Below are 19,364 nucleotides of genomic sequence, written 5' to 3' on the forward strand. Positions count from 1 at the left end.
TTTTTCTAAATATCTCTGCTATATTTCATGTATTAATTTTTGCTTTCTTCAAAGTGATGCGGCAGTGGTGGTACAATGCCATAGCGCCCTCTATTGATCAGCCGCCACTGATACATACATTCGAATGCAACTCAAGGTGCTGAACAATTAAATTAAAACATCCATAATACAAACAAATAAAAAAAAAAATAAAAAAAAGCCCCCCCCCCATATCCTCATGATCGTACCCACAGACACACAAGCAAACCACAACATGGCGGGGCACAGAAGAACCCTGTGAGGAAAGGCACCCAGGAGGAGTTCATCCACACTGAGATTAGCACTAGAATTGTGCATATCCTTTGTTTGATGTTTTCAAACCCTTTAAACTTTTAGCATTTTCTGGCTGTGGGATGACATCGTACTAAAAAAAAAACAAAAGTGCCAAAATGGGATATTTTTCATACGTTATCAGCTGAAAAGCAACATGGTATAAAAGCTTATGACTTGCGATTGATTTTCTTGGGTGGGCATTAGCATTAGCACGAGCATCGGTTTGCGACAAGACTAGCATGTTGTTTCTTGTCTATGTTGGCAGGTTGCTGCGAGTCAATCAGCTGATGTGAAATTAACTTTATTGCTCTTGTCGGGCGGATGAGGTCGGAGGGGGCGGCGGCTGGTGGAGGAGTAACGACTTAAAAGCCGCCTTTTCGGGACGACCTCAATCGGAAAGCGACATGCAAATGCCGCCGATGGCGCCGTAAATTCTGCTCCTGGTGGGGGGGATATGACGGCGAGCGGTGATTAAAGTATGAATGTTAAAGAAGGGGGGCCGGGCGTCGGCGATAATGAGGATGGCGGAGGCGGATAACCATCAAGCGTGAAAGCCACTGGAAGAAGCCGGCCCGGCGAGGTCACGCCGCAGCTTCACCGTGCCCGCTCAATATCCGCCGTTCGTTAACGTTAGCCGCGGCAAAATTCATTGACCGTCCCGGGCTGACCTTCCCCGGCCGACCACGTCATTATAAAGAAGTCCAGTACGTTGGTGCGGGAAAAGGTTACAACGCCTAGCGCGACTGAGCGGCAAAAGAGCGGGAAATAAATAAATATCGCATGTATTAATAATGAATGAGTGGCATTTGGGGCAGGGAGCTGTTTGTGTGTGATTGCATGGCTGCTTTCAAGCATAAAACCTCCGCCGCTCGCTCGCAAAATGTCACAAAAGCTGATTTATGGTCTGTCTTGCCAGTGCATTATTTGAGCTTGACAATCTTAATCATTCACACTTCCCACATGGCGGTGGCCGCCCGCCCGCCCGCTTCGCTCGCTCGCTCGCTCGCTCCGGCGCGCTCACTGTTTGCTCCCTGCGACCGCCTTAATGGATTATTGAAATATAAAAATAAACGGGTGTGTGGGAACCCCCCCCCCGTCCCTCCCCACCGCCAACCCCCGAAGCGGTATCAAAATGTCAGGTTTGTACTTACAAGCCGGCGCCGCTCGACGGGGTCAAGGGCTTCAATTACTTGTGTACGGCGACGGGAAAGGTTATGTCGCCCGCCGGCTGTTTACACCGACGCGGCGGGCAGGTAACCGCTACGCCACCGCACAACAAACGGCACGGGAAATCTCTCCCAAAGTTGACTTATGTGAACGATGGACATACATTGTGAATTACTGTACGTTCCATCACAAGGCAGATTCTGTTTACATTCGACTCGGATTTTAACTTTAGCTTTATCCTGCGATTGGCTGGCAACCAGTTCAGGGTGTACTCCGCCTACTACCAATAGCCGGCTGGGATAGGCTCCAGCACCCCCCGACCCTTGTGAGGCGCAAGCAGAAAATGGATGGATGGATGGAAGGTAGCTTTATCCATGGGGGAGCTAACAACGGTCAGATTTGTTTCTCGTATCCGTAGCAACGTTTCAGGAACAATTGATACAGATTGTCATTACAGGAGAGTGTGCCAAAGGTTTTCAACTATCTCACATATTTGAAAGATGGGCATTTATCGGATGAATTTCATCCATGCCAAGGCAGTTTGCATTTATATTCAGTCCTGAGAACTCATTCACTCGTCGCCATTTTCACATTGCGCAATCCCGTTCGCTCCCGGTTGTTTTACTGGATTTTGACTGATTTTGCAAGGCCCACAGAAAATTGTGTTCTTTTGCTATAAAAGCATGGAACCTATCAAAAGAAAGATTAAAGTCTCTTCTTTCATCAGAAAAAAAAAAAAACAAGTATGTTTCTCTCTGTTTCCGTTATGCATCAATTAGCATTAGAAGAGAGCTAAGTTTCATCAGTTTTCACAAATCTATTTAAAATTTGAAGTAATTGAGCTTTTTTTCTAGATGGCCCTGGTTGATCTCCTTTGCTCTGCTGCCACCTGCTGGCCGTTTGTGTAATAACTACCATTTCTGCAACCGTTCTTTGCAGTTGAGAGGCTGCATCAAAGCATTCTGTATGCTTCAGCATAAAGAAAACAAAAAATTTATAAATACGTCTTTGGGACACTTAGAACATTAAAAAAAAAACGTATTTATACGTTATTGGGAGCAAATGTTTATTCAGGCAGCATTAGACATGGGGGACTAACACTCTGATAGGACGGAATACAAGCGGAGCGTTTCAGGCGACGCGTTTTCCATCAGTCGTATCGAGTCAACACAGTTTGTGTGGTCCGGCGCTTTTGCAAACCGGGTGACGCAGATGAAGCATTGTAACACACACACACACACATTTCGCCCGGGGTTTGTGAATGTAAACTTTTTTTGGCATCGTCGCTGATAGCCAATCGCCGTTGTAGCGTCGTCACTACAGCAACAACACAAGCACAGATACGGACAGAATAGGGAAATCAAAACAAGGTTGGACAGTATCATTGAGGTCTGTTAGACTGAGACGTATACAACACAGTCAGCTTCCAATAGCAACCGGAACGCAGCCAAAAAAGAAGAAACAGTCTTGGGAAAAGGGGAGTGAGGACGTTGGCGTATCTGGTGAGTGTTTTGATTGTTTGCAGCTGTTCAACGAGTGCCAAGCAAGATACAAAATAGCATTGAGCACAACGACCGGTCACCAGATCGACTAACAATGTTCAACTTTTGTTTTTGCAGGGGAAGGATTAGAAACGCCCATTTAGTTCTCCAGGGAGGAAACGCACGGTATTTGGCGTTCGGTCCGAACCTAGCATGACAACGAGATGGATCCATTTCTGGTTACAGGATTTCACACTTTAACTCTTTTACTGCCACACGTTATCAAAGAAAAACTTTGATATGACAGAGGCTTTGATCACTGACGAAAAGAGATACAATGTTTCCATCTGCTGGCCATAGTTTAGAGTGTTTTAGATTCCACAACCCATTGACCAGGCAGCGCTGCACTTAGACGTTGCACTAAGAAAAGATAAAAAAAAAAATTGTTGACGTTATTTTACGTCTATGGCAATATACGTCGTGATTTTACTGATCGTTATTAAACGTTTTTGGCGGTCAAAAAGTTACAATGGAAACACAAAATCACAAAAGGGTGAAAAATGATAGGAATCGGATGTATTGCTTGAAGCCCCCAAGATTGCGTCTGATAACCCTCACAAAATGCTTCAAAGTGGGACAATGAAGCAGTGCACCAAAACGGAACTTGAAAGAATTCCTTTTAACGCTGTACTCGAGATACTTTAGCCGAAGATGTTTACACCTTTCTGTTCCACTGATGGTGTTTGGACCAAAACACCGGTCGTATTCGACGAGCGTCTACACGACGAGCGTCTGGCGCCACCTAGCTTTTATATTCACAGCAGAGTGACGGCATGAGTGATGCTTGTCTGTGCACCCTTTCACGCTGGCCTTTTACAACACCGCCAGTTCACCGCGATGGTGTTGAAACTCGACATTAATGACACACTGAGGTCTCCTCCGCCAACCCCCCCACCCCCATTTTTACCCGAGAGTCCCCAGCAGCGATAAAGGAGTTGTTGTAAAAGGCCCGAGAGTTATTGGGAGCGATATGAAATGTTCTAAATGTCATTAATTGACACCTTTTTCTGTAGGAGCTGTCAGCAGGGAAGACAGAAAGGTCACACCTCAAGAGGGGGTTGGGGTTGGGGGGGTGGTGCTAGATATATATATGATGCCCCTCACCCCCGCCAGCCTGCTGAGTTATGGCTGTCGTTAACGTCACGGAATGGATGGAAGAAGTCGCTTCTTAAAACCTCCATCGATCCGCTTCCTGCTTCCAACGACAATCAAAAAGGTCTGAATGTGGCGAAAGGGGGGGCGGAGCTTGACTCCAGTCACATGACTTGACTCTAGTAAGACTTCAGTCACCAATCTTCGGACTTGTATGGTTAAAACGTCACAAAAACTCGACTCGAGTGGGACTACCAGAACTCAAAGTTGAGATCCGTTGCGCAAAACACCGTCGGAAAAAATGACAGTCGACGACTCGTCGTCGCACATCAAGTGATTGTGCACCGCAGGTCTACGGACACACTGCATTTTAAGGACACTGTCCAGTACGATATTACTTTTTTTACTGAACCACAAAAACATTGGCAAGAAAGAGGCCACATAAAGCGAGGTTAGCGTCATAGCTCAACTTACCGATCGCCGGTCAAACATGAACGAAGCTTCATGTGGGTTATGCGTGTCGCTGAAAAGACAAATACGGAGACTAAGTATGAACTCTTAAAGCTATACAACACTTATTCATCATTTTCCAGTATTGGATTAGGCATTGTGTACAAAAAATAAAAGTGCAAATATCTCTGGCATCTTATTCCCTGAATTTGATTTGAAACCGATTAAATATCCAAATTAGGGCAACACGGTGGTCGAGTGGTTAGCACATCCACCTCCCAGTTCTGAGGACTCGGGTTCGAGTCCAGGCTTGGACCTTCCTGGGTGGAGTTTGCATGTTCTCCCCGTGCCCGCGTGGGTCTTCTCCGGGTACTCCGGTCTCCTCCCACATTCCAAAGACATGCATGGCAGGTTGATTGGACGTTCCGAATTGTCCCGAGGTGTGCTTGTGAGTGTGGATGGTTGTTCGTCTCTGTGTGCCCTGCGATTGGCTGGCGACCAATCCAGGGTACTGCCCGAAGCCAGGTGAGATAGGCTCCAGCACACCCCGCGCCCCATGTGAGGAATAAGCGGTCAAGAAAATGGATGGAATGGATGTATAAATATCCGAATTAGAAAGTACTGTGGGGAAAAACATGTTCCTGGTCATGTGATCCTGATGACGTAAACCGTGCGTAACCGGAACCCGTCTTTGTTCATTTCAATGGGAATTTGCTGACGTAATGGGCAAGAAAAAGACGTCTTCGAACCCAAATACTATGTCAATTCTGTTCAGATGAAAGTATTCAGCACGTGCGGTTTTGTGTCATTCCGTGTGGGGGTGGGGCAGTGGGGGGGTTGGCCGCTCCTAATGTGGGCTAAAGCGTGTTTAGCACACAGCATGTAGCTTAGCCTAGCGGAGTTAAAAGTCACCCGGATGTTTACCGTCCACTTCGACTGGCTGGATCAGCCATTTTTATCCGGCTTTCGGTTGGAAACAAACGTGGCTTAACGTTAACGAACGCTCTCTGTCGAGTCGTCCGTGGCTGTCCTGCTTTTGAAGAAGTGCTTCTTTGCTGTGACGCGTGATTCCACTTTTGATGTCCGCCGTGGGATGCGATAATTCCTCGTGAGTCTCTTTGGTGTCATTCATCCAATGTGTATTTTACGATACGTCACGATGATCACGCGACTGTCCAAAATACCCGATACAGTAATTAACGCAAGAATATTCATAAAAAGTGCTATAAAATCATAATTGCTCAACATAAATTGCAATTTTTTTCGGGGAGGCGTTGAAATGAATCATTTCACAGAATAGCTGGTTAGTTTTTCACAAGTCTTGTGTTCCTTTAAAAACATTCCGATTGTTGATTGCTATGTTGGTTCAGTTAACTAATGCGACAACAGCTGCTAAGTGCAAATGTGCAAGTTTGTTGAGACAACGCGACTCAAATTGACTTGCTTATTTTTTTGCTGTTGCAACTTAGAGCTTGCTTGCAAGTTGAAGGTTGAAGACTTGTGACTTGCTCCCACCTGTGGTGCACTTTTGAGTTTTTGGATTCGAGCAGGGAGAATGATCACTTTCCAGTGTCCAAAAAGCCAGTGCCGCTCCCAGTGCATGCTGGGAAGATGAATGGCACTCCCGCTGGTGTTAGGGATGGGAAAAGTTGAGAAGTTTGCAGGATTCTGCCACCACAGGCTGATGCACGACACATCGCGGATGACTAGCCAACGTTTTTCAACCAAACAAATGAACGGGATCCTCCTCAACAATCGTCTGTTTGTTGTTGTTGTTGTTGTTTTTTAAAGGGATGGATTTACAATGCAATGCCTCAACCCCAGGACAATGTTGGCAGGCTAAAAAAAAAAAAAAATACGAATAAAAAATTACAGGTGCTCATTAAAATGAGCGGACGATCAGAAATCCGGCGGCACTGTGATGTTGCATGCGGTCGTCGCAGGCATCACCCGCCTCACCCGCCTTCCATTTCCATCTCCGCTTGCTGACAGGCAGCAGCAGTGGCGGAAAAAGATGGTTAATTTCTGACGGAATATTATGCTACATCACCACTTGGCATTTAAAGTGAAAAATGACTTTCTGCTTGGCCTGTCGCCGTCTCCCCACTCGCTGGCGCGCTCCCCCCACACAGAATGGGGGGGGGGGGGGGACAGGGAGTGACGGCTGCAGATGAGGAAGCGGAAGGAGCGCAGATGATTAGAAAAAGGCTGACGTTGGTGAACTAACGCCTGGTGAGCGCCTCTGATCCGTTGTCAGGCGTCGTTAGCAACGCGCTAACAATTCAAGCCGCTTCTTCGGGACACACGTTTCGCCAAGAGCAACAAAATAGTTGTGCCATTTTGCTTTGCTTGCCAATGGTGTTAATTTTATCGGCCATTTTTAAATGTAGTCTCAGTTTGAGTCCAGTTTCAATCACGCTTTTATCATAGTTAGTCAACATCATCCCGTTTTTATTTAGTCAACTTTTAGTCGACTATAAATGTCGCATTTTAGTCTTTATTTTAGTCCAAGAAAACATTTTATTCGTCTAGTTTAAGTCAACAAAAACTGTCTATGTTTTAGTCTAGCTTTAGTCAGGATAATCATTTTACACCTGTACATATTTTGTATGTTGAATATTTCAGATCTAAAACTATTTCACATGAGCTGTTCTTTCATGTTTTTGATGAAAAACAACTTGACGCACAATGACAGTATATCAACAAGTGGCTACTCCATGCTACAAGCTAGTAAGTTAGCACAGCATTAGTTAGCGGATTAACATTATTGTTGGACTGTTGAAGCTGTTGCATTAATGATACGTTATAACTATAATTTACTTTTTTTTTTTTTTTTTTTACCTTTCATCATGAATCCACCTCCTGCCTGTCCCATGTGTTTGTGCATGTTGCACTTGCTAGCTGCAGATTTAAAAAGGGGTGTGTCCCAGTGACAGATTAGTTGAGACAGGATTTCACAAAATCATAGAATTTTTTTTTGGTCTCATCTTTGTTTATGAACTATCTTAGTCCAGTTTTTATTCAGTAAAGCACATTTTCATCTCGTTTTCATTAGTTGATGAAAACACATACTGATTTAGTCCCAGTTATTGTTTATTAATAAGGTTTTTAGTCTAATCTAGTCTCGTTTTAGTCCGGTGAAAAATGTGCGTTGAAAATATTTTTGTTTAATTTTTGTTGACGAAATGAACACCACTTTCCAAATACTGGGTCACGATCTTGAGCTCCGGAATCGTATCGAATCGTAGGACAAAATATTGTTATCCGGTCAACCTTTTGAAACCGATGATGTATATTTTCATGCTTTTGAGTTTGGTACCAGCAGTGTGTATTATAGTGTGCGTCTCTAGATGTGCGTATGTGTGTGCGTGTGTTGCAGAGCACTTTGAAGGAGTCTAATTTGTGTGATTGGTGGCCAACAAATAAGTCTCTACAAGATTAGAGTGCTAATTCCTCGGCCCCAACAAGAGCGGGAAGTGCGGATCAATGGCGACGCCTCGCTTACAACAGCACACACTTTGCTGTGTGTGTGCGCGCGCGCGCGTGTGCGTTTTCACCCTTCAAATGTTTGCTGTGATTAGCCAGGAAGGAGAGAGCAACGACAACATTGACGTCGATGTTATTGACGAGAGCGGCCGCTGATTAGAAAGCGATACGCGGTTGGATTGGTCAGGTGAACGCGCACGCGTGTTGAATATTTTGCAACCCAATGATGCATTCACAACAGCCATAGTTCATTTTAACTCTTTTACTGCCACACGTTATGGAAAATAAATAAATAAATCCAACCCCTGCACAGTGCCATTTCGCTGATTACATTTCATTGTAATTCCATATACCAGCAGCCCATTGAAAAGAGACACAACGCTGCCATCTGCTGGCCATAGTTAGGTGGTGGTTTTGATTCCACAACCCATTGACCGGGCAGCGCTGCATTTAGACGTTGCTCCGTCCATTGACGGGAAAAAAAAAAAAGCAAAAAAAAAAAAAAAAAACGTCATTTCACGTTTATGGCAGCATACATCGTGATTTTACTAATCGTTATTAAACGTTTTTGGCAGTTAAAGAGTTAATACATGTATCTTCAACCTGTGTCAATCTTTCCACGAATCAGCTCATGATGATTGTGTCATATATTTTTTTTTCCACCCAAAATCCTTACGTCCATCCATTCATCCATCCAATATTGATACGTCCATGACTCATCAATTTACCATTGAGCCGTTTTGCATCTTCCATACTTTATTTACTACCTTGCATTTTTTATTTTTGCCCCATGACCTTTCATCCACCAATTGATCATCTTTCACCAGTCAGTTTTCTGTGCATCCGTCCATTTGTCCATCAATTTATCCACCCGTCATGGTCACTTTTCAAATCAAATTAAACTTTATTTATATAGCACCTTTCATACATTCAAATGCAACTCAAAGTGCAGAACAATTAAAACATCTATAATAAAATCAAAAGAAAAAAGCCACCCCTCCCCCTCATATCCCCGTGATCGTACCCACAGACACACGCGCAAACCACAACATGGCGGGGCACAGAAGAACCCTGTGAGGAAAGGCACCCAGGAGTTCATTCACACTTTTGAAGTACAGCTGGAATTTGAGCCGACCTGAAAGCGACATGGCAGATTTCCTTTGTCTACCAAATCTAATCCATCATCTCCTAATCTTATTTTTTTCTGTTTTTCAAACTTATGCCTTTGATCTATGCTTCCATCTTTCATACATGAACAATTCAGCCTTTTGTCTATTCATCCATCCATCAATACAGCTAACCAGCATCTCTCAAAAGTTGGGGACACTTGATACGATGTCAAGTTCAAGACAATTGCGGAGTTAAGACGAGTTTGGCAAAATCGTTGACTGACACGCAATGACAGAAAGTCTGAAAATTTGGTAGAAATCAAAACCTCCGATGATTTCCTGTGAAGAATCCTGTAAAAAGGCTGCTTTGTGCCAAAATGGCCGCCTTGCTGTGTCGTTTACGGTTTGGCTTGTCGAGAGTTTTTGTGGGGCTACTCATATTGAACGCCTGCCAAATTTCAAGTTGCAAAGTGAAACTGGCTACCGGGGCTGAATTTGTTTAAAAAAAAAAAAAAAAAAATCAAAGTCACTTTTGGAGAGTCATTCATAATTCTAATTAATAATTGTAATAATTTATCCTTATTGATCCAGAGGAAATTCTAATTTGTGATGCTCACCATTTTTGAAGGACCCCTAATTAAAAAAATAATAATAAAGTAAATAAATAAATAAAATAAAAGAAAGACTAAAAAAAAGTTATGTCTGTATCTTGTCCACTTGTTTGTGTACTAAATCAGCCATGTTGTTGCCGGTCGTCGTCAACGTGGTTGGATTTACGTGGCTCTGCCTGTTGCCGTCCAACTTGAGCTGCTCTCATGCCGCCCGCTCGGCGATTTATGTGTCGCTTAATGCAAAGCGACAGCGGCGTCCTTGACTCCTGTCAGCGCTCCGGCCCGACGCCGGAGAAATAAAAAATATGTCGAGTTGACACCGCCGTAAGCCGCTAATCAGCAGCCATGTGTCACTCTGGAGACATCAGAACTTCCCTCTGATATGAGCTCCTACAAGTCAAGTCCCGATAAGTCTAAGGATGTGGTAGCGTACCAGAATTTCTGTGGCTCATTCCGGAATTGGAGGACGTTTTCTGTCACAGACATATTTTAAAGCGGTAATTATGCTCTGAATTTGAGTCTCTTAAAATACCTGCGAGTCAGCAGCCACTGTTACTTAAAAAAAAAAAAAGTTTTGCCTTTTAGAGGAAGAGAAAAAAAAAACTGGAGGTACATGACTCAGCAAAATAGACGTCATCAAGCTAATTGCTGAGACCACCGGTCAAGCCAAGGTAAGACCTCTCTTCTATTTTTCATATTTTATCCATCTTTTCAGCCGTAATGGAGTTTGTCGCCTAAACAAACGCAAGCCTGTTTCGTACGTTATCAGAAAAACACAATACAGTACGTTTACATATTGTTTATTACATAGCTAGCTTCTTTTTTTTTTTTTTTACCAGTTAGCATGCAGATAAAATAGCTAGCATATAGCCAGAATTTAGCATTACTTTCCATTTTCCAATCCTGTTTAGATCTATCTATCTATCCATGTCTCCATCCATCTATCCATCCTTTGCTCCATCATCCATCCATCCATCCATCCATTTATCTATCTCTCATCCATCTATCCATCTATTTATCGATCTATCCATTATTCCATCCATCTCTCCACCCATCCATCCATCTGTTTATCCATCCATCCATCCATCCATCATCCATTTATCGATCTATCCATCCATCCATCGATCTATCTTTCCATCCATCCATCCATCCATCCATTTATCCATCCATCCATCTATTTATCGATCCATCCATCCATCCATCCATCCATTTATCTATCTCTCATCCATCTATCCATCTATTTATCGATCTATCCATTATTCCATCCATCTCTCCACCCATCCATCCATCTATTTATCCATCCATCCATCCATCCATCCATCATCCATTTATCGATCTATCCATCCATCCATCCATCGATCTATCTTTCCATCCATCCATCCATCCATCCATTTATCTATCTCTCATCCATCTTTCCATCTATTTATCGATCTATCCGTCCATCCATCCATCCATCCATCATCCATTTATCGATCTATCCATCCATCCAGCCATCCATCCATCATCCATTTATCGATCTATCCATCCATCCATCCATCCATCCATCCATCCATCCATCCATTTATCCATCCATCCATCTATCGATCCATCCATCCATCCATATCTCATCCATCTTTCCATCTATTTATCGATCTATCCGTCCATCCATCTCTCCACCCATCCATCCATTTATCCACCCATCCATCCATCCATCCATCCATCCATTTATCCATCCATCCATCCATCTATTTATCCATCCATCCATCCATCCATCATCCATCCATCCATTTATCCACCCATTCATCCATCATCCATCCATCCATTTATCCATCCATCCATCTATTTATCCACCCATCCATCCATCCATCATCCATCCATCCATTTATCCATCCATTTATCCATCCATCCATCCTTCCGTAGAGCTCCACATTTGTGGGCGGGTCCAAAACACAGGCAGCTCAAGTGTCCATCTGCAATGTTGCAGGTGTTGCCTACAATCACATTCTTAGCTCTTTGTCAGCACAGTGAGTCATGGTTAGCACATCTGCCTCACAGTGGAGCAATTCTGGGTTCGATTCTGGGCTCAAACCTTTCAAAACACGTTCATGCCAGCTTCATTGAAGAACCTCCATCCATCCATAGATGAAAATGTGAGTGCTGAATGTGAACCCTGACCTCACACTCTAAAAGACAGCTGGAATAGGTCCAGCTCAATTCACAGCATTGAGTTTATTTTGAACAGGAAATGGTCACATAGATGTTTTTTGTCTCTCTCTTATTTGTCACCATCCTTTGGTGTCCCGGGTGGCGGCGTGCAATATTTATGGCGTGCACGCATGGCTGGTGGCGCCATCTGGCCATGTGACCCGCAACTTTGGCTCAATCTATCCTGAATGAAAACAAGGAGGAAAATGTATCCAATCTGAAATCCAAACTGTCCTTGCTTCAAGCTGTACGAGGGGGACTGCCTAATATTTGAGTGGAAGGTCGTTCCAAAGGGAGGTACCGGCAACAGCAGAGGCTCGATCTCCTCTAAGCCTCCGCTTCGCCCTCGGTACCTCCAATCGAGTCTGGTCTGCTGACCTGAGGCACCGGGCAGGTGCGTAGGAGTGCAAGAGCTCGGCCAGATAAGGTGGGGCAAGACCATTGAGAGATTTGAAAACGAATAGAAGAATCTTAAAGTGGATTCTAAATTTCACGGGCAGCCAGTGAAGAGAGGCCAGAAGAGGGTTTATGTGTTCCCTCTTACGGGCACCAGTTAGGAGACGAGCAGCAGCATTTTGGACAAGCTGGAAACGCTGCAGGGAGGACTGGCTGATCCCAAAATAAAGTGCTCACATACGATAGAAAATAGCTGACAGAAATTACCATTGTTTTTGCACTCATTTTAAACCGTCAAGCAAATGATCATCAATCTATTTTCGACACAAAATCAAATACAATAGATTGAAAAATATATATATATATATATATATATATATATATATATATATATTTACTGTTCTCTTAATCACTGTGTAAAGATTGACTTTTATAAGCACTGTTACATTGTTTCAAACACGTGTCACACTTCTTTTTGCTACGAACACAACAGTGAGCGTTCAAAAGGCCTCAACAACATCCAGTGACGGCAGCTGTGTGTGCGTCGCAGTGGAGCGATACAACAGTGAAGAGTTTTTATCTCATCTGTCTGAATCTCGCCATTCAAGTCCGTTGCCAGCTCTTGCGATGTGTGTGCTTTGGCGCGCTCGTGCGCGTCCTGCGGGGCTGCCTTGTTCGCATCAGTCTTGCCGCTCATGTTCCACAAGCTCGCTTTTGTTTGTACACAAACACAAGCGCTTGTCATTTGGATTCTTTTGTGAGCCTCACTTGTATGTTTGCGTGTGTGTGTGCGTGCATCGGGGACAGCGAGCACGCTCAAGTTGTGTGTTTTGTATAGACACATGCGTTCATGTATGTGCTAATGTATGCATTGATATGTTCATTTATATACAGCAAGTGTCATTAACTCATTTACTGACATGGACGCTTATATTTGTCCATTACAATCTAATCATCTTATTTTTATATATCACTCCTCAATTACAAAATCAGCATAATCGTAAAAAAATAAAAATAATAATAATAATAATCATCATCATCATAATTTTTGTGTTGTTTAAATTTATACATTTGCATCTTTTAAAATTTTAAAATGACTAATTTAATAAATTTTATTTCATCCAAAAGGAACCATTATAATGTTTCAAATAACTTTATTTGAAAAATTTTATTTGTCTTAATATTTTTTTTTTATTTGTTTTTTACGTTTAAACATTTTTTCTTGTTCTGTGCCAAAAAAAAAATATCTATGATCGTCCTACTGCACAGTGCACAAGCTGCACTCCTTCAAACTTCAATTTTTTTCCAACATAAATAAATAAATCAATATATAATATTACAAATATATATTACTATAAATTCTGTTTGGTCCAAATAAAAGCAACTTACATAATAATAGTGTTTCATTTTTTTTAAATGCTTAAATATTGTCTTGTTTTGTACCAAAAAATAAATACTCATTTGAATAATCGGGATTTCCATAATTATCATGATTATTATTTTTTCCGTAATCGAGCAGCCCTAAATCAGACTGCATTTTATAAACAATTGATACAGAAATGTAATTCATTCCAAAGGGTTCACATCATTTTTCATGTACGCACAGTTCATCAATGTCTTAACAAGTAACACAAGTTATATGTACGCAAACAGCAAAGTGAGGCGGTGGGCGATTCCTCTTAACCCCCCCGGCGACCTTTCATGTCGGTGGTCCACACTACGTGGGACGTGCACAGGAAGTGATCTAAGCGTGTTGAACACCCCCCAGGGGAGTTGTTCATTTGAGACACGAGCAAGATGACGTCTCGCCAACGACGACGAGCGCCACATGCCTCCGCTAACACCAAACACATGCTAACGTGCGCCGGCCGGTGACATCATCACGTCCTGTTGGTACTTGGAGGAGGAGTGATGTCATCGCCGTGGAGATGTGCTGTGTTGAACAGATAAACAACATTGAACGACAGCAAGCGCCGGAATTCTGTCCTGGTCAAAGTTTAATTTAATAATAATTTAGCCCTAGAAACTGGTTTGAACGATCAGCACGGCATTGGGATAAGATGCAGTTTGTATTTTTTTAAATAATTTTTATGCTTAATTTATTTTGTTCATTGCAATGTTTTTAAAATGTTTTACTTAGTCAGTTTTCGTTTACTGTAATAACCTAATTTGAGTGATTTCTAGGCCTCGTATCTTGTCAAACTACCACTAAAGAATTCATTTAAAAAAATAAAAATAAAAAATAAAAATAAAAAAAAGAGGGTTTGCTCCTCGCCACTTGCTGCTTTATTTTGTAATTACGTTCTGAAAATGCAATTTTTTTAAGAGTTCTGTTAGATCCGGGTCATGGCACCAATTGAAAATTTCTAGAGAGTTTCTACCAGTCTTTTTATCTTTTTTGTCTCTTTACTGAAAATTCTCAGCTGAACTATTTAATGAGTGCCAGAAAAAATCATTCACTCGCCGCCATTTTCACATTGCGCAATCCCGTTCGCTCCCGGCTGTTTTACTGGATTTTGACAGATTTTGCAAGGCCCACAGAATATTGTGTTCAATTGCTATAAAAGCATGGAACCTATAAAAAGAAAGATTAAAGTCTCTTCTTTCATCAGAAAAAAAAAAAAAAGTATGTTTCTATCTGTTTCCGTTTTGCAGCAATTAGCATTAGAAGAGAGCTAAGTTTCATCAGTTTTCACAAATCTATTTAAAATTGTAAGTAATTGAGCTTGTTTTCTACATGGCCCTGGTTGATCTCCTTTGCTCTGCTGCCACCTGCTGGCCGTTTGTGTAATAACTACCATTTCTGCAAACGTTCTTTGCAGTTGAGGGGCTGCATCAAAGCTTTAGCATAAAACAAAAACAAAAAACCCCCGTATAAATTGTCTTTGGGACACTTAGAACATTTAAAAAAACGTATTTATACGTTATTGGGAGTAAATGAGTTAATCGACTTATTAGTTTTAGCGTGTTTACTAAAGTCAGACAATTTCAAAATGGCACTAGCATCCTTCGATTATTCTGTATGCGGCCCTCAAAAAAAAAAAAAAAAAAAAAAGTTTGGACACCCCTGGTCTAATCTATCCAAAATGTTTCCTCCGCTGCCGAGTACATGTGACGATGTGTGACCTGATGATCTTAACTGGATTCAAATACGTATAATATATGTGCCATATTGTAATCATCCGTGCCGAGGGCGTCTCATCGAACAAATATCATGCACGCTTGCGCCAACATTTCGAACAAAAAGAGTTCCCCGACGCTCGGCTCTCAGCTACGTTTGTGGCGCGTGACAGGTGGAAAGCGGCGCTTATGTTTGTCCTCGTCGTTAAGACTCTTACGGCCACATCGTTCCAAATAAAAATGGAAAACGGGGCTGGAGGATGCTGGCTACGGTCTGAAGAATCAACGCGAGCGCGAAGAGTTTAGCTCGAGGACACTTTCATTTTTTTTTTTTTTTTTTTTTTTTGGGGTGTTTTGCTTTGATCCAGCTTTTCTCCGAGTTGCCACGGCGGCGTGCGTAAAGCCGCGCCGTGTGCGCGCGCAATGCTTGTGTGGCGCTAACGCCACAAAAAAAGGCTTACTTTATCTGGGCATTACCTATTAAAGGTTTAAGCGCCCCCCCCCCTGATAAACACTTCCTATAAGGCCGCTCGCTATCTTCCCCCGGCGGCCTTATCGCGCTCTTGAAGGTCCTTCCAGCCGTAATTTGTTTAATTAAAGTGTCATTTTGAGAGGGAAATATGGCCGCCGCGTGCGAGAGAAGTTTACCCGCAATTTCCATGCGTCCTTTTTCCCCTCTCGTTGCTCTTTGTCCGCAGCTTAGATTTAGATTAGCTCACTTCTTTTTTTTTTCCGCCACTATTTTCTTCTCATGTTTGCAAAGGGAGGATGAAAAAAAAAAAAAACAACGGGATCAAGTGTTTTTTTTTTTTTTTAAATGCCCCCCCTCCTCATTGGAGCACATTAGCTGCTATCTTAAAGGGGCCCTGAGAGGATTGGCTGTGCGGCCCCAGGATGGAGCTCGCCTTGTCAGCGCTTTTCCTGATTTCACTGAGAGAGAGGAAAAAAAAAAAAAAAAAAAAAAAAAAGGAACAGGGAGGAAAAAAAAAACAAGTGCAGGCATGGACGCTGCGACGGGATAACAATGACACCAACTGCAGGTAAACGCGGGAGTTACAACCCTGTTATACCGGGTCAATTTGACCCGCCCGGGACATGCTTCCTGAACCAAAAGTGTCAGAAGAGCATATAAACTGCCATAAAGTGTATTTGTTTTAATAATAACTTATTTTTCATCTATGTATTCGCATCTCTTCTTTTCAGGGTCAAAATGACCCGCTGACGTCATCAATCAAGACAAAACTGTTTTTAGGTAGAGGCTCGCTGAATTAGCCACCAAAAAAAAAAAAAAAAAAAAAAAAAAACAATACCAAAGGTCAACATATGAAATTTGTTTATTTTCACTGAAATTTTACACATAATTTTTTTTTTAATTAAAATTTTAACTTTTATTTCTTTTGTATGTATTTATTTGTATCTCTTATTTTCGGGGTCAAAATGACCCGCTGACTTCCTCAATCCAGAAAAACGTGATTTTCGGTAGATATCCGCGGCTAGCTGAATTAGCCACCAAAAAAACAATATAAAATACCAAATGTCGACATATTTCTTTTTATTGTCATTTTACATTTTTAATATTTTTTTTTAATTAAAATTGTATCTTTTATTTATTTTGTATGTATTTACTGACAGCTCTTCTGTTTTGGGTCAAAATGACCCGCTGACTTCATCAATCAAGACAAATTTATCTTTAGGCAAAGTCCCACAGCTAGCTGAATTAGCCACCAAAAAACAAAAACAATAAATACTAAATGTCAACATAACATTTATTTATTTTTATTGAAATTTTACATTTTTAATATATATATATATATTGTTTTTTTTTAATTATATCTTTTATTTATTTTGTATGTATTTATGTGCAACTCTTCTGTTATGGGTCAAATTGACCCAGTGACTTCATGAGTCAGAAATGATGACAAAAAAAAACAAAAACAAAAACTTGAAGAGGTCTAACTATACAATAAATATGTTATTCTGTACTGAAATAATCAATGTAGCATTTTCAACTAAAAATTTTTTTTTTAAAAATCATTTCTCCAAGTGTTTTCATGTCCTCGTCAACGGGATGCGTCGAAGTCGGCCAGTCGGCGCTTCCACTTGGACTGCGTCAAACTTTTCTTTTTCAAAGCCGCAACTTGCAATGACCCGAGTTCAGCAGGAAATTCCGAAAAGGGAAGCAAATCCAAAAGCAAAGAAGCTTTGCATACGTTTTATTTCGACGGGGTAATTATGGAGTCTCTCTCGGCGCTTGACAAGGCCTCTAATGAGTTCTCCACGGACCTCGCCTTTATTTGCGCGTTTGTTTGTTATTTTTAAAACTTGATGAAGTCCCCTTGTATTTATCAAATCAAAGAGGAAGGCAGACGAACGAACGCCGTGGAATCGTCTGCGGGTAGGTGAGATCACACTCTTGGCTGGTTGTCTTCTTTTGCTTTTTCTTTGTAGAATATCCTACACAGGAAGTGACATCATGTGAAAATACGTTCCCATCTGGAACGGCTCAACTTTATTTGGGGTTAATTCGAGGTACTTGAAATTGTGTCAGGTGTGTGCTGACTCCCATTTAATTTGATCACTTTGAATGGGACTGCTTCATTCTGACACCTCAGTTGGACGCTTATTTTAGATTATATATTTATATTTTTCCCTCTTAAAAGTATTGCGTGGAGTTAAACAGGTTATTGGTCATATTAATGGTGGAAAAACGTTTGTAATTTCAGTGTTGCCTCATTTTCCGCTGGGGTTAGGTTGCAAAAAATACCCGCAATAAATGAAAAACTTAATTCAAACTGCCACAATATATTGTCGTCATCATGTCACGATATTAAAAGCAGCACATCTGTTTAAAAAAAAAAAAAAAAAAAAAGTCGGATTGATTTACATTTGTGCAGTTCTAGCACCCTCTGGCGGCTAGATTTTTAGTGCACTTTAATTTTCACAAGGCATCTTTTGGCCATTTTCTATGTTTAAAATCCACACTAATGGTCAGATGAAGGGGAACATGATATATATATATATATATATATATATATAGGTGTTAAAAAATCGATTCGGAAATATATCGCAATATTACAGCACGCAATTCTCGAATCGATTCAATAGGTCGCCGAATCGATTCTTAAACATCCATTTTTGATGGAAAAATATTCAACAAATTGTCATACTTAAGGTTAGTGTTTAATCATGGAAAAAATTTTATATTAATGGAACATAAAGCCTTAATATTTGATTTCAATGCTGTTCAAACGTGAAACAGATTACAGCCTGTATTAGACTGAAGTTTCAGATAAATAAATAATACATTTTCATACAAATATTGCACTCTACAAGTTTACTGATTAGTATTTTCTAAATTTGAATGAAAAAAATCTCAACAATCGACTTATAAATTCGTATCGGGATTAATCGGTATCGAATCGAATCGTGACCTGTGAATTTTTTTTTTTTTTTGTATCACCAACTCCCCACAATATCGCGATAATTATCGCGTCGTGACCTTCATACCATGATAATATCGTACGGTGATGTTTTGGATCTGGTTACATCCTTGAAATACATCGAGGCCGCGAAAAGTCAACCGCGTTATAGCGAGGGAAACGCCGTACACCGGACAGGGGGTGTGTAGACTTTTATATCCACTCCATTTTAAGACTTGCATGACAATTGTGTTAAAAACGTGATTATACTGTATATGTCGTATTCATTTCAGTCAAACCTGAGTCATTTTTTTACTCGTAACAACGGATTATTTACATTCTTGGGTTCTTTCCAGTGGCTATTAAAAAAAAAAAAAAAAAAAAAAAAAAAAAAAAAAAAAAATTGTTATTGAAAAAAAAAAAAACCAGCGTCAGAAATGGCGCATTTCTTATGGAATTCCCAATCTGGGAATCTGG

At 41.3% G+C, this 19,364-nt stretch overlaps 1 long non-coding RNA gene across 6 annotated transcripts in view; it reads right to left on the reverse strand.

Annotated features, from left to right (window-relative positions):
- Window positions 1-19,364, reverse strand: part of LOC144018117 (uncharacterized) — a 64,724-nt gene that overhangs the window by 13,695 nt on the left and 31,665 nt on the right. Inside the window, exon 3 of one of the 6 annotated variants that reach the window (XR_013283340.1) lies at window positions 4,587-4,635. The exons of 2 other annotated variants lie outside the window; for them this stretch is intronic. This is a non-coding gene — a long non-coding RNA (uncharacterized LOC144018117). Of the gene's footprint in view, window positions 1-4,586; window positions 4,636-12,021; window positions 12,137-13,571; window positions 14,282-17,782; window positions 17,923-19,364 lie in introns of those variants that run through there. 3 more of the 6 variants (XR_013283343.1, XR_013283341.1, XR_013283342.1) reach the window with 3 other exon arrangements.

This window comes from Festucalex cinctus, chromosome 4 (genome assembly GCF_051991245.1).
Source record: "Festucalex cinctus isolate MCC-2025b chromosome 4, RoL_Fcin_1.0, whole genome shotgun sequence".
Taxonomy (NCBI): Eukaryota; Metazoa; Chordata; class Actinopteri; order Syngnathiformes; family Syngnathidae; genus Festucalex; species Festucalex cinctus.